Raw genomic sequence first — 15496 nt, forward strand, 5'->3', positions numbered from 1 at the left:
TTTACACAGTCCGTACCACGTTGCAAACTCTATGGTAAGTACGTAAAACAGGGCAGTGAAAATAAAGGATGACTGAAAAACCGGTGTGTTACTGAGAACTATTAGATTGGAAACAGGTTTAAATATAACCCATTTTAAAACTGAAACTAGTTATATGAACAGATATGAACCTCGTTATGTATCCGGACCGAGCTCGATAGCTGCAGTCGCTTGAGTGCGTTTAGTATCCAGTATTCGGGAGATAGTAGCTTCGAACCCCACTGTCGGTAGCCCTGAAAATGGTTTACCGTGGTTTCCCATTTTCACACCAGGCAAATGCTGAGGCTGTACCTTCAGTAAGGCCACGGCCGCTTCCTTCCCACTCCTAGCCCTTTTTCTGTCCCATCGTCGCCACAAGACCTATCTGTGTCGGTGCGACGTAAAACAACTAGCAAAAAAAATTAATTATGTATCCGGAAAATAGCGTCTTTAATGTAGCATTACTAACTCAACCTTTCAGTTTGTTCCTACAATCTGGAGATGCAGATGCTGAAGCAAAAGACCCTCTTCATTTCTTTTTTATAGATATTTTAGGTGAATAAGCAAGTTGTTTATCTCTAGCGACAATAGCTGAACCGATTCCCCGACAGTATGAAGAGCACATTAGGAACATATAAATCAAATCGAGGATGTCCAATTATCCTCTCCTTCGAGTTTTGATGCAGGTAGATGATAACTGATGGGAAGACACAGTACGGTATACAGGTATACGCGGTTGTTAAGCCGAGGTTATACAGGTAGGCTTGGTACACCTGGAAGGATATGGATTCGATTTCCCCGTCAGGAAGACGAAAACGATTAGAAGGTTTTTTTTATTTATTTACATTTGGAGAGGCAGAAGGCAGTTTACAGCAGAAATTAGAACCACGTTAATTTCAGAGGTCAATGACGGCGGTCAGTCATAAAATTTACCACTCTATCCCATTTACTTAGTGTGGCTGACACTGATTTTGTCTATCTTTTACGAGGTTAATGTACCAGGGTACGAAATCTATGACTATTTGGAAATTCTCTCCGGCGGCTTTAATGTTACAGATTTTAGCGTTTAAGTTTCAAACTGCATTTTCAACCCGTTATTTATGCGCATGTTAACGTAGCACATTGAACAAGGCACTGGTCTCGTAAAATACGGTGTGCAAGTTCGAGTCGCAGTGTGGACACTGTTAATTTTATTTTTTCTGCCTACATTTCTTATGGTGACGATTGGGATAAGACAGCAGTGGAATTGGAAAGAAAACGACCATAACCTTAATTAGGCTACAGTCCCAGAATACTTTTGTGTGAAAGTTGGCAACCTCGGAAAAGCCTCTTCAAGGCTGCCGAAACTCGGATATGCGAATTGTGAAGTTCTTTAGATCTATCGCAGACTGCGGATTAACATACTCATCTACAATGTTTATGGAATTTATAACAATTAGAATGCTGGTTAAAACAGTATCTCTTCACTTAAAAAACCCTGCTGTTCCATCGGTTCGCGCTGAAGTCTGGTGATGCGTGGCATATTGCTACGTTTTAAAGTGCAATGTGGTTGTCTAAACACGTTCATTAGCAGCGTATTGCAGCGGGACAGTAAAGGAATGTTATCGAATATTGGATTCCTCTTTGTATTCGTGGTGCTCTATCAGGTAAGGGTACTAAATGAATTAGTTGCGTTTCCTGTAAGTCATTCAAGTGGAAGAGAGAGAGAGAGTCCATCCACACAAATTTTCACTGGTTCGCAAAGCAAGGCATAGTATAGATCTCTCAAAGTGTTTATAAACATATAAAATTCAGTTGTGATGACACATCTTGCGATCAGTAACATAAGCAACAGATACAGCTGATAATTACATCTCCTGAAAAGCTTTCTTCAGTTTATACCAGATCGGTGGAGCAATCTTGGATTAAAGACTGGATGCCCTTTCCGACAGCACGTGTTTCGCAGGTAAAAAGCCACTCTAGAGATTCGAACTTCGACCATAGTGTGGAAAGGAAGCAGCTACGTCATTACACTAACCAGTAACATATTTTCATAAAACGTAATTGTACCTATAAAGTGGAGCGGAATAGAAGATACTAGCAAGCCCGTATTTTGTCCAAGGGCGGCAAATCCCTTTTTTTTTTTTTTTTTTTTTTTTTTTGGCTAGTGGCTTTACGTCGCACCGCCATAGATAGGTCTTATGGCGACGATGGCATTGGAAGGAAGGAAGCATCCGTGGCCTTAATTAAGGTACAGCACCAGCATTTGCCTGGTGTGAAAATGGGAAACCACAGGAAACCACATTCAGGGCTGCCGACAGTGGGATTCGAACCCGCTATCTCCCATAGGTAAGCTCACAGCCGCGCGCTGCTAACCGCACGGCCAACTCACCCGGTGACAAATCTTTAAACAAATGTACATACATCTCAAACTCAGGAGCTCTTGAATCATCTGCCTATATTACCAATAGAAATGACCTTACTATGGATATTGGATTAGTGTCTTCTCTAGTTAAAAACCAAGAAGGAAATAATTTGCCTCGAAGAAATGTGTGTTCTTGTTATGATAACTTAGACTCGGAAGCTTGGTACTTATATCGCAGTGTATTTCGTGTTTATTTAGTAGTTTTGATTATTTCTACCTTTATTTTGTTTTTCAGGAACCTGGTAATGTATATTATGAGCCCTCGTACCACTTCTCAAATTTCGTGGCAGAGCTGGGAATCGAACCCGGGCTTCCGGCGGGTGGCAGCTAATCATACTAACCACTACACCGCAGAGGCTGACTTTAATGAAACTTCTCTTATTACTTTTGTATCAAGAAGGCCGGTTGACATTTATTCCTGTGTCTCCTATCTGAACACCGGTAAAGAATGATATATAACCTTCCTTAGGGATACGGCTACGACCTTGTCAGTTGTAAACCTGAATTAATTACAAATTCACGCTTGAGGGGACACGGCGCGGCGGTACATCAACGTACAGAATTTACACACTGTGAAGTAAGTGACCACAGTATCTGGCACTAAAATATGAAGGTGGACGGATCGGATCAAGGAGAACCTGAAATTTGTGAATGCCATTCCCGAGGATGCTTTGGATCGAGCCAAATGAAGACGGGTGTCTGGAAAACGCTAGGAAGAAGATGACAGTTGTTCATGAAAATTAAAGGAATGCATTATAAGTTCTGACGATTCTGGAAATGATAATTTCAGGAATATCGTAGTATCTGTCCACTGAATTAAAATTTCATAGAAAACTAAAAAGTGGGTATATAGCCAAACTAGGCAAGTAATCACGAATTAGTAAATGTGCAGATGATCTACGTTATGCATGCACCAAAGAAACAAGGAAAATGAAGTAATTTCAAAACTGGATTTAACGAAAATCGATAAAGGCACTTCGGACTTTGATCCGTTCTTTCATACTACGAAATGAAATTTCGTCAAGCCGATTATTTTTATGGTATAAATGAGGCTTGAACAGTGGTGTGGTAGTTAGCATCATTAGTTGCCACCCCTGGAGGCCCGAGTTTGACTTCCAGCTCTGCCACGAAATTTGAACTTTGTACTTAAGGCGAGGTACTATTCCTCCTGCCCCGTTGTATCCCCCGATCCAAAGTCTCACGCTCAAGGACACTGCCCCTGAGGCGGTAGAAGTGGGATCCCCCGCCAAGTTCGAGGGAAAACCAGCCCTGGAACGCAAATGATTTATGAAAGAAAGAAAAAGTATGATAGAACACATCAAAAAGTAGTTTGATAAGAATTTTGAACAATGTACATTCCAGAGCAACTCCCTTGTAAGGGCTGGGACCGCTGGTGTCTCCTTTCCGTTTATAAAGCATTTTCATTGATCTCCTCCAGGTTTCAGGGACAGTCCCTTGACGGAAACATTCGTTGAGGAGATTTTCTATGCCAGATTTCAACTTGGTGGTGAATGCCTTTAGATGCTCATTGTATATATGATCTGGACCACAAGCCTTGTTGTTCTCAACTGATTTTAATGCATTCATCACTTTCTTCTCCGCGAACAGTTCTGGATGGCCTATCTTGTAGGGTATAAATCGGGTTGCGTGGCTGAGCGACCTTCTCGTGCTTGAAGCACGAGGACTGATGATCTGTCCATGTCTCCATCGGCATGTAATGTGGGATTCAGTGCCTTTTGCGGATTCAATTCTGCCAGTTCCATTAACTCTTCCTCATCGTCTTTAAAATGTTTCATAGCTTCTTTTGTGGTATCATTGTATTTTATCTTCTCATAGTTCAGTAAGTTGGTCTCAGAAGGATTCCCTCGAACACAATGTAGAGCGTCTGGTGCTAATTTTCCAGCCCTGTATCACTTTTTTATTAAACCATAGTTTGCTTTCTGCGTTGATGCGTAGGTAAGTGCTGTCACCCCCATAATGATTTGCTGTAGGTTTGCTATTGCTTCATCAGTCTCTCCCGTCTTTGTTAACTCCTTGAAAGATGTGTTGTCCATTTCCATTATTAGAGCTTTATTGATTTTTCTAGACATTTTCTTAAATGAGCCGTCGGTCCGAGTTTTTGTTTGTTCCAGTTCAAAGACAATCTTCACCGGTAGATGTCACCATACCACTTCCTCTAGTATATTCTGTCTCACCACTTGGATGCCTTGCCTGTTCGTGAACACAACATCTATGACACTTGTTCCATTATGGCAGATGTTTGTCATCTGTTCAATGCTATTCAAGATAGTCAGCTCTTCCTCTTCTAGAAATGTTCATACTGCAGTTTATTTGTTGCATGGTTTACCAATATATATATCGTATGGCTTTACAAGTACACAAAATAATCTAATATCAAATGGAAATGTCCAAATTTGACAACCAGTCCAGAGCACTCGGAGTCACTTGGTGTAGAAGCCTCAGATCACCGTTAAAGGCTCGAAGTGGGCACTCCACAGTCGCAGTCAGAAGATCAACGGAAACCCCATTTCTTCAACATGTAGCCACACCTCTCTTGACCCGTCCTAATTCGGTTCAGCTTCGACCAGGTTTGACGCGGCAGTTGGAATCCTTCAACCTTCTTTGTTGGATCTTGAACCAAGTGAGCGTTGTTGGACGGATGTTCATGCCAACGCTGTCGCCACTCAGAGGTCATGTCGAAAGAATCTGTATCTGTGCGTCACTTTGCGTTGTCTTCTTCAAATCTTATCAAGCTTACAAAGAGAATCCTGCCTGTTTTATACATGACTTTGAAACGTGCCAGGTTAGGCTTCTAAATTCATGCAATGCCCCCTTTAGGTCTTCCTCTAGACCAGAGGTGCTCACGCTGGGCATTCTGTCCCGCAGGCACCCAACACTGTAAGTGGGTGGGCTGGCAGGCGATGAGCGTATGCTATTCAACCACAGTGACGTTGTGGCTACGGCACTGGTCGTGAAGTTTGGGCGAAGTTCTCCCAGCCACTCTCGATCACTGCTGCGATACCCAAGTTTGAAATGAAGGCCGAAAATAATGAAAGAAAGAGGGCAGAAATTTTCAATTTACGTTGTAAGAAATAACTTATTGATGTTCATTGCAGTTTATATATTTTGACCAGATACAATTAGGAATTAAGTCTATAACCTCAAAGACTTTTATAATATACGTAATGAATTACAATTTTCACCATTGCATTTTAAGAGGTGCTTTCGGAAAAGGTTCTAATATAACACGCAGTTAAGGTGCATAAGCTGTGGCTTGTAGTTGTTCGGTTTTAAAGTATCTGCTAAACTCACCAACAATCCAGTCATGCTTACCGAGAATAAAACAGCGAGGTTATTTGTTTGAAAGCAAACTGTATATCTATTTGTTAGATACATTTACATGGTTGTTGAACTTTAATATTGGATAGTAAATATCGATGTCCTCGCTCATGGTGAAACTCTCTCTCGCCAGGCGCCTGTTAAATACGTATTAAATGCTATTTTCAGAAATGTATTGAACAGGGAAAGTCACACAACACTATAACAGAGTGCAAAATCATTGCTGCATTATGTTATTATATTCAGTTTTCCTGAATGAATAACAGGAATTTTATTTTTTAAGAAATGTAAATTTCCGCCTCTGTGATGTAGAAGTTCGTGTGATTAGCTGCCACCCCTGGAGGCTCGGGTTAGATTTCCGGTTCTGCCACGAATTTTGAAAAGTGGTACGAATCAAGGCCGCACTAGATAGACAGGCCACAAGGCTCGGACTGTGACGTCACGAGAGTGGCTGGCGTTCAGCATGGCAGTGTACGGCCCGCTCTCACTGTCTCCATAATATTGTTAATTTATTGAACCTTAACGATATAATTGAAAACACCTTCAATTGTGATTTAATTAGGCTTGTGCACTTTAACAGAATCCTCCCTAATTACGAAACGTTCGTCGACGTGTTTTATACACACAACTGAGCTTGCTGAAGGGACAAATTCGGTTCGATGGATGACTAAGATCCACTTTTGTTTCCGAACCAAGTCAGTAGGAAATTTAAACACTGAAATATTGGGCTCCTTTGAACTATAGTTGCTTCTACAGCCAGGTACACAACACGACGTGGGCATAATTCACAATGTTCACATACTCGTTTAAATCATTCAACACCATTGATAGCCTCACTGCTGCGAGGTTCAGATCAAGTCACTGGCGAAAAATGAAGCGGCCGGCTATTTGTGTGACGTAGCGCCGGGAGTGGAAGGAGGAGGCTTATGGCCTGCATATCTAGTTGGCCTTGTACGAAGGATGGAACGGGGTTCACTCAGCCCCGGGAGGTCAAAGGAGTAGAGGGGGTTCGATTCTCACCCCAGCCCACCTCGAAATGTTTATCCGTTGTTTCCCACTTCTCCTCCAGACCAATGCCGGGATGGTTCCCTAACTGAATGCCGCAGCCACTTCCTTCTATATCCCCTTTAATCGTCCCATCTCCCTACAAGGTTCCTACTCATCATAGCAGGTGAGGCCACCCCTGGTCGAGGTAATGGTCCTCCTTCCCAGTTGTATCCCTCGATACAAAGTCTCACGCACCAGGGACACTGCCCTTGAGGCGGTAGAGGCGGGATCCCTCGCTGTCCGAGGGAGAAACCAACCCTGGAGTGTAAAAAGATTAAGGAAGGAGGAAGGAAGGATAAGAAAATAAAACTGACTGTTTATATCGAGCGCAGTATAAATCAGACCGGAATGTCTTTAAAACGTCAGGTTATTTTGCTGTGATTATGGTGTTTTATTTTAAATAATGTACCCCAATCAGCATTTCGGTGAATAGTGGAGAAGTGTTTCGTAATCGCAATCGAACATCAATGCTCCTCGCTTCCCTGCAAAGTGTGTTCGCTCCCTCGCTTTGCTGTGATGTATGCTTGCTACGTAAGCTGCACGCATTTACTTCACGCCAGCCCGGCCGCCCTGGGCTAGCCTCAACGGGTACCCAGCTGACCACCTCTGCTCTAGATCCTTGCTGTACTAAACTATTTGTTTACATGCTTCCAACTTCTAAAATGTATTTACGTCGCACTGACACAGGTATGTCGTATGGCGACGATGGCAGAGGCTATGAGTAGGAAAGAAGTGTCCGTGGCCTCAATTAAGGTACGTTTGCCTGGGGTGAAAATTGGAAAACCATCTTCAGGGCTGCGAACAGTGGGGTTCGAACCTACTATCTCACGAATGCAAAACGATAGCTACGTGACCCAAACCGCCAGGCGAACTGCTTGGTTTACTTGCTTCTCTCGTATTGTTTATAAAAAGCACCGGGAAGCACTTTCGAGACACTTTCTTCCTTATGTCATCAACTTGATGGCTGCCTTCAATCGAGGTTTGTCCCAATTAATAGTTTTCTTTGCCCTGGCAAATTTTCTGTTTCTAGGTCAAGCAAGCGGGGGTTGCAGCACAGTGATAGAGCGTTCGCTTTGCATGTGAAAAGGACCGGGTTCGATCGCCTGCATATCCACATTTCGGAACTGAAGAACTTTCTTCCGCATTATTAACGCGCAGGGATTGCAAAACATGAATCAATTGGTCTAATATTTTTATAAAATTCGTAATATTTGTACGAGTAGTTGATGTCTCTGTGTTCAGCCAGCGTGTGCCTAGCTAGTTAAGTCTGTAGAGCATGAGACTGTTAATCTCAGAGAAGTGGGTTCGAGCACGACGCTGGGCGACGTAGTTTAATCATCAGATTCAGCACATCTTGTCTAGCAAAACCAGTGGTATTAGTAGTGAATAGATGGCTGAGTAAGCCAACAGATAAATTTTAAACTTCGATTGGAAGGGATAGACAAGAAAGAGGGAAGGAAGCAGCCGTGGCCTTAAGTTAGGTACCATCCCGGCATTTTCCTGGAGGAGAAGTGGGAAACCACGGAAAACCACTTCCAGGATCGCTGAGGAGGGAACCGAACCCACCTCAACTCAGTTGACCTCCCTAGGCTGAGTGGATCCCGTTCCAGCCCTCGTACCACTTTTCAAATTTCATGGCAGAGCCGAGAATCGAACCCGGGCCTCCGGGGGTGGCAGCTAATCACACTAACCACTACACCACAGAAGCGGACTGTTAGAATTTCTACTCAAGCATAATATATTATGCCCTCTTCAGTCGGGTTGTAGGCCAAACTTAGTACTTTTACAGCCCTTATGAATGTCAGAGAAGTGATATGGACAACAGGAAAGTAACTTTAAAGTCCCTAATCGATTTCAGTCGCGTATTTGACAACGTAGATCATGATCTGCTTTCAACAGAGGTAAATCGTAATGCTGCTGGGATAGGAATGACCTAGAATATGTAAGGCAGTAACCGTGGCTTTAATTAAGGTAAGTGGCAATATTCACTTCTATCAAATAAATAACGTGGAATCTTCTCTTCGGGCCTACCGACGTCTCGATTTACACCCATTCCTCCACGGCTACTGTGGTGTAAGTACTTCTAAATACTTGTGACTAGGACTAAGCTTGAGAATGTAAAAAGCGTGATCGTATTCCAGGTATCCCACATTATTCCCCTGATGTTTTAGTGGGGAAGCTAGGAATGCCACGAACAGAAGCGACAAAGATTGGATTCTAATCGTAAGGAAAACGTGGTCATTTCCTGACCTGAGAAAGTTGACCTTCAACACGTGAGTGACCCTCGTTCCAGACCTCAGGATAGGAACAAAATCCTTGGACGAGGCGGAAATCCAACCCGGAATTTCCTTACAAGAAAGTAAGAAGTTACTCCTACATTTTGGGGCTGGCTTTGAAATCCCCAAAGATTAAAAGTTTTAAATTCATTGGAAAAAACTTAGAATCCTGTTCAACCCTATTCAAGCGGATAGTATTAAAAGAAGAATTATTATTATCTGTAACAATCTAGATCTCAAATTAATCAAGTTATACCATGGCTTATGAGATTGTGATACTGAGAATAAATGGGAGGAACGTCTGCGACAGAAATATCCTTTTCCGAAGGAGGACAACACACAGCTGTAAGTACTAAGAACATATGTTTCTTATGACACCAGGTCTGGTAATAAAACCTGCTATTAAAACCAAAATTAGAGTTATATCTCGAGGGTAGGGAAATGTTTAAAACTGTGATAAATACATCAGAATAAAAATAAATTGTTCGTTGCAGGAGATGGCAAGGGGGAGAACGCGTTAAAACTGTTTATCGGGCTTTATTTTTATTGGGGAGAAGGTAATAACCACAAAGGGATCTCCTCCAGCTGGAAAAGGGTTCTGGAGGTATACGACTCTCAGTGCCGAGAATTACTGTAGATAATATAGACTCGGCACGATGTGTTTTGGTACCATGAACAGAAAAAAAATATGGCGTAGACTATGTTTATAATTTCGGAACCACAGGGTACGTATTCTATACCAAAACTTGCAGCCAGGACCCCAACACACTCCAATTTTATATTTATATTATTATTATTATTATTATTATTATTATTATTATTATTATTATTATTATTATTATTATTACTGTCTTCCTTTCTTAATCTTCTTACCCTCCAGGGTTGGTTCTTCCCTCGGACTCAGCGAGGGATCCCACCTCTACCGCCTCAAGGGCAGTGTCCTGGAGCGTGAGACACTGGGTCGGGGGACACAACTGGGGGGATGACCAATACCTCGCCCAGGCGGCCTCACCTGCTATGCTGAACAGGGGCCTTGGTGGGGGATGGGAAGATTGGAAGGGATAGACAAGGAAGTGGGAAGGAAGCGGCCATGGCCTTAAGTTAGGAACCGTCCCGGCATTTGCCTGGAGGAGAATTGGGAAACCACGGAAAACAACTTCCAGGATGGCTGAGGACGGAATCGTGGGAATCTACTCAGTTGACCTCCCGAGGCTGAGTGGACCCCGTTCCAGCCCTCGTACCACTTTTTCAAATTTCGTGGCAGAGCCGGGAACCGAACCCGGGCCTCCGGGGGGGGGGGGGTGGCAGCTAATCACACTAACCACTGCACCACAGAGGCGGATTATTATTATTATTATTATTATTATTATTATTATTATTATTATTATTATTATTATTATTATTATTATGTAAGTGTACTTCAACACAGCGTGCGATTTGACTATGCGGTTAGGGGGCGCAGCTGTGAGCTTGAATTCGGGAGATAGTGTGTTCGAACCCCACTGTCGGCAGCCCTGAAGATGGTTTGCCGTGGTTTCCCATTTTCACACGAGATAAATGCAAGGGCTGTACCTTAATTAAGGCCAAGGCCGCTTCCTAGTCATTCCTAGGGCTCTCTTATCCCATCGTCGCCATAAGACCTATCTGTGTGTGTGTGTGTGTGTGTGTGTGTGTGTGTGTGTGTGTGTGTGTGTGTGTGTGAGTGTATGTAACCTAAAACAACTTGTAAAATGTACTCCAACAGGAAAATTAGCCCACAATCTTACTGGCTGAACTGAAAAATAATATCAGTATTCCTATAATCAAGTTGGAGACAGCTCAAATCCATCTGTTTTCACCTGATTGGTCAACATTATTGGTGTACGACACATGTATCAGATAAAGCATATGACATGCTATGATAAGCCAAAATGCTAACGAATTGTTAGTGCCAGGACTGTCCCGCCTTAATGAAGTTCTATAATACCTCGGAATGAAACATCAAACTGGCACGTAAAGCATGACTGATAGTAGAGTCAAATAACGTCACTTTTATGTCTACATGACTGGCGACAATTGCTTAAACGAATAACGGTTTTTGTCTCCACATGCAATTCCCATATACGAAAAGTGTCACTACACATTTTCAAATCGTAAATAAAATATCTCGTTGGAGCACATCCTAGTAACGTGAGCCAAGTCATCTTCAGCAATTGATTATCGTAACAAGATTGAATTTTACGGAGCGAGTTGGCCGTGCGGTTAGGTTCGCGTGGCTGTGAGCTTGCATTCATGGGATGGTGTGTTCGAATCCCAACGTCGGCAGCCCTAAAGATTGTTTTCCGAGGTTTCTGATTTTCACACCACGTGCCGCTACCTTCCCAATCTCAGTCAATTCCCATTCTTGGATCGCCGAAAACCTTAGTGTGACGTTAAATCATTAACAAGAAGAAAACATAAAAACACTTTATCTCCTACCCATTAGCAACCTTCTGATTAGAGAGTCATATCTATTTCTTGTGGTCGTGTAAAGAATGGTATCTGAATTTTGTGTGTCTGCAGTGAGGAGACAATTTCAACTGACGCCATACAGGCTGTCTGTGCCAGGCCGAGTTGCTCAGACGTTTGAGGCGCTGGCCTTCTGACCCCAACCTGGCAGGTTCGATCCTGGCTCAGTCTGATGATATTTGAAGGTGCTCAAATACGTCAGTCGCGTGTCGGTAGATTTTCTGGCATGTTAAAGAACTCTTGTTGGAAAAATTCCGGCACCTCGGCGTCTCCGAATACCGTCAAAGTAGTTAGTGGGACGTAAAAACAATTACATTATTACAAGCTGTCTGCATGTTTGACTTTCCACATTGCTTTACCAGAGGGCAGAGAACTTATTAATCTACTAGGCAATCTATTGCTGAAATTTTAATTATTTACCGGGAAATAACACCAAATGGCCTCCGTGGTGCAGTGGTTAGTGTAATTAGCTGCCACCCCCGGAGGCCCGGGTTCGATTCCCAGCTCCGCCAAGAAATTTGAAAAGTGGTAAGAGGGCTGGAATGGGGTCCGAGGAAAACCCCACCCTGGAGGGTAAACAGATAAAGAAGAAGAACACCAAATGTGCCTAGTCAGTACCAGAGATCGTTTACAGGCGGACACCGTACGGCATGGGGTGCTGAATGGTCTCTTTTCCGCCTTTAAAATTCCAAGTACTCCGCCGAGTTGGCACTGCGATTATAGAATCAAGAGATCTGCTACCGATCCGAAGATTTCACACACTTCTGATTCCTGAACGCTAGAGACCACTTTCCCATCTATATCTCTCAATCCCCTATCTACCGTAACGCATAGTAAGCTTTGTATCACCAATCTGACATTTACTCCTCTTGAATTTCTTACCTACTGACATCAATTAAGTCTTCGAGAGGCTCATTTTCATACCATACTCATTGCACTTATTTTCAAGTTCCAAGATATTAGGCTTTCGGCACAATCTGCCTTTAAGACCAAGTCGTCAGCATACGCCAGACTGCTTACTACATTTCCACCTAACTGAGTCCCTCCCTGCCATTTTATACCTTTCAGCAGATGATCCATGTAAGCTACGAACAGCCAGGGTGAAATATTACAGCCTGGTCTAACGCCTGTAAGTACCCTGAACCAAGAACTCATTCCACCATTCAATTCTCACTGTAACCCAATTGTTAACATAAATGCCATTGATTGATTTTAATAATCTACGTTTAATTACAAAGTCTCCCAGTATGGTGAACACCTTTTCCCTCGGTACCCTGTCATATGCTTTCTCTAGATCTACGAAACATAAACACAACTGCCTATTCCTCTCGTAGCATTTTTCATTTACCTGCCGCATACTAAAAGTCTGATCCTGACAATTTCTCTGTGGTCTGAAACCACACTGCTTTTCATCCAACTTCCTCTCAACGACTGATCCCACCCTGCCTTCCAAGATGCCAGTGAATACTTTGCTGGTATACTAATCAATGAGATACCCGATAGTTGTTGCAATCCTTCCTGTTCCCTTGCTTATAGATAGGGGCAATTACTGCTTTTGTCCAACCTGAAGGTACTTTACCAACACTCCATGCTAATCTTACTACTCTATGAAGCCATTTCATCCCTGCCTTCCCACTATACTTCACCATTTCAGGTCTAATTTCATATATTCCTGCTGCTTTATGAGAACGGAGTTTATTTACCATCCTTTCCACTTCCTCAAGCGTAATTTCACCAACATCCTTCTCCCCGTGAGCTTAGCTCCTCGCAACACCACCAGGATGATTTCCCTTTACATTGAGAAGATGTTCAAAATATTCCCTCCACCTCTCCAGTGATTCCCTGGTATCTATTATGAGTTCACCTGAATTACTCAAAACACCGTTCATTTCCTTTTTCCCTCCCTTCCTAAGATTCTTTATTACTGTCAAGAAAGGTTTCCCTGCTGCTTGACCTACACTTTCCAGGTTATTACAAAAATCTTCCCAAGACTTCTTTTTGGATTCAACAACTATTTGTTTCGCTCTGTTTCTTTCATCTACGTACAAATCCCTGTCTGCCTCGGCCCTTGTCTGGAGCCATTTCTGATAAGCCTCCTTTTTACGTTTACAAGCTGCTCTTACTTCATCGTTCCATCAACATGTTCGCCTTTTCCATCTTTATACACAGTTGTTCTTAGGCATTACGTCGCTGTTTCTACTACAGCATCCCTGTATGCCACCCATTCACTTCCTATATCCTGAACCCGCTTACTGTCTACTGTTCGAATCTTCTCACTAATCATATCCATGTACTTCTGTCTAATTTCTTCGTCCTGGAGATTTTCTACCCTTATTCGTTTGCAGACATATTTCACTTTCTCTATCCTAGGCCTAGAGATACTTACATCGAAAAATACCCGGAAAACTCGTATATTCCTAACAGATTTCCTGAATTCGAAGTCGGTTAAGATATAGTCTATTATAGATCTGGTACCCCTAGCCTCCCATGTGTAGCGGCGAAGAGCCTTATACTTGAAGAATGTATTCGTAACTGCTATACCCATACTAACACAGAAGTCCAGCAAACGCTTCTCTTTCCTATTAGCTTCCATATCTTCCCCACGTTTCGAATCCTTCAGTTCTATTCCCAACTCTCGCACTGAAATCGCCCATTAGCACTATTCTATCCTTGCTGTTTACCCTGACCACGATGTCACTCAATGTTTCATAAAATTTGTCAACATCCTCATCTGCACCCTCACATGGTGAATACACGGATACAATTCTGGTCCTAATTCCTCCAACTGCCAAATCTATCCGCATCATTCGCTCATTTACGTGCCTTGCAGAAACTATGTTGCGTGCAATGGTATTCCTGATAAGAACCCTACACTTTATAATCTCCTATCTCTTCCTCGTTATCTCCGCTTACCCGAATATCACTTACTCCTAGCACATTCAGATGCATCCTCTTTGCTGACTCGGCTACTTCTACTTTCTTTCTTCCATAAGCCCCATTAATATTGATAGCTCCCCATCGAATTCCATTTCGTTCGCCAAGCTGTTTCCAAGGAGTCTCTCGCCTGTCAAATGGGAGTGGGACTCCGTTACTCTCATAGGTCCGAGGCTTGTTTAAAATGTTCTCAGCTCGATAAATTCATGAAGCAGGATGCAACCCTACTTGCACATAGTCCATGTGAGGATCTCTCTTCTAACGCTTTATGGACCACCGGTGAATTGTGTAGTCCTAGCCGCCTGAGCACAAGGAGGGCCATGACTCAGAATATGTCCGAGATGCCCACTCCCATTCCATAGAAACTGGTATCCCGACTCTCAGGACTACTTACTAGACCACTCAGCCGTTGCTCATGGTTCACGAACTAGGACGTGACTACAGTAACCCACACCATGAACCATTGATAACTGACCATTGGAAGGAAATGTTATATTTATTTCTGACCATATTTTCGGCTTATCAAACGCAATTACCTTACTGGAAACCATCGGATCTGCTCTGAATATGTCACTAACTGTTTCTGAAGAAACAAAATATAATCTGGTTTCAGTTCTTAGCACTGAAAGACATAAAGAAAGGAAAATAGTAAATAATATGATTTTAAAATCCCGCTACCAAGAAAATTGAGCAATACTGGAGACTATAGAAGGTAACTTTTCACCAACTAACATATATCTGTTTTTGTGAAAGATTCAGCGTCATTCAAATAACAAGAATAGCGTCATCATGTTAGTAACACGTTAGGAAATATTTCATGAATAAAAGCAATAGCAATAAGACGCAAGAGGAGAGTTAAGGAAGAAGTATAGTTGTGAATAAGAAAGGACAGTTCCCACCTTATTTTCACCTTCATTCAAATTCTTTAATTCCTGTTTTTAATGATATAATCCCGCTTTCTTAGTAATCTTCCACTCCCATTTCGACCTCA

Source organism: Anabrus simplex, chromosome 4, assembly GCF_040414725.1.
Source record: "Anabrus simplex isolate iqAnaSimp1 chromosome 4, ASM4041472v1, whole genome shotgun sequence".
NCBI classification, from domain to species: domain Eukaryota; kingdom Metazoa; phylum Arthropoda; class Insecta; order Orthoptera; family Tettigoniidae; genus Anabrus; species Anabrus simplex.